Consider the following 805-nt stretch of genomic DNA (forward strand, 5'->3'; position numbering starts at 1 on the left):
GCGCAGGCGTGCGATCCCCCGCCTGCGGTTGGCCGGCGCCCCCGTCCATCAATCACACACCCGCTTCCGATTGGTCCGTCCCCAAAATTCCGCCTCCCCGCGGCGTGCACGCGCAGAGTGACCGCCGCCCTCCGCCAAGTCCCGCCTTCCCCGGACGCCGATTGGACGTCCATCACTCGCGCGGGGCCAATCGCAGCGGCGGACGCGGAAGGTCGGGGGCGACCGAGTGTAACGGGGGTCGTGATTGGTCCATTCAAAACCACGAGGAGGTTTTTCGAGTTTTATTCATCATTTGGCGCCGCAATGCTCCACCTTTCCCTCACCATACGCGGCTTTGCACTTGTCTTCGCCTTCTCCTGGTTTGCTTTCGCTTGATTTCTTGCTGTGGGGGCTCTTATTTCAGCCCGGAGCTGGTGAGGCGCGCAATGGGCCAACCGCCATTGCTGCCCGCGCCCGGCGCTGGGAACAGGTCACGTGGTGTGAAGGACACGTGATGCTTGTGACATGTGCTACATACAATACAATATTGTTGTTTCTGCAGTCATACACACAAGAAAGACCCAAGACACAACACAATTTACACAAACATCCATCACAGCGCATCGCCTCTCCTCCTCGCTGTGATGGAAGGCAAAGACTTATCTCTCCCCTGCACTCCCCATTCCCCTCCCGATGTCAGAGTCAAAGTCAAAGCCCCCGGCGGGCGATGGCAATTGTCCCGCGGCCATAAACGCTGCGCCGGGTGATGCAAGGCCACGCTCCGGGTCTTGTTGTTGGAGCCCCCGGCGGGTGCTAGCAAAGTCCC

This window comes from Leucoraja erinacea, unplaced genomic scaffold (genome assembly GCF_028641065.1).
Source record: "Leucoraja erinacea ecotype New England unplaced genomic scaffold, Leri_hhj_1 Leri_65S, whole genome shotgun sequence".
NCBI classification, from domain to species: domain Eukaryota; kingdom Metazoa; phylum Chordata; class Chondrichthyes; order Rajiformes; family Rajidae; genus Leucoraja; species Leucoraja erinaceus.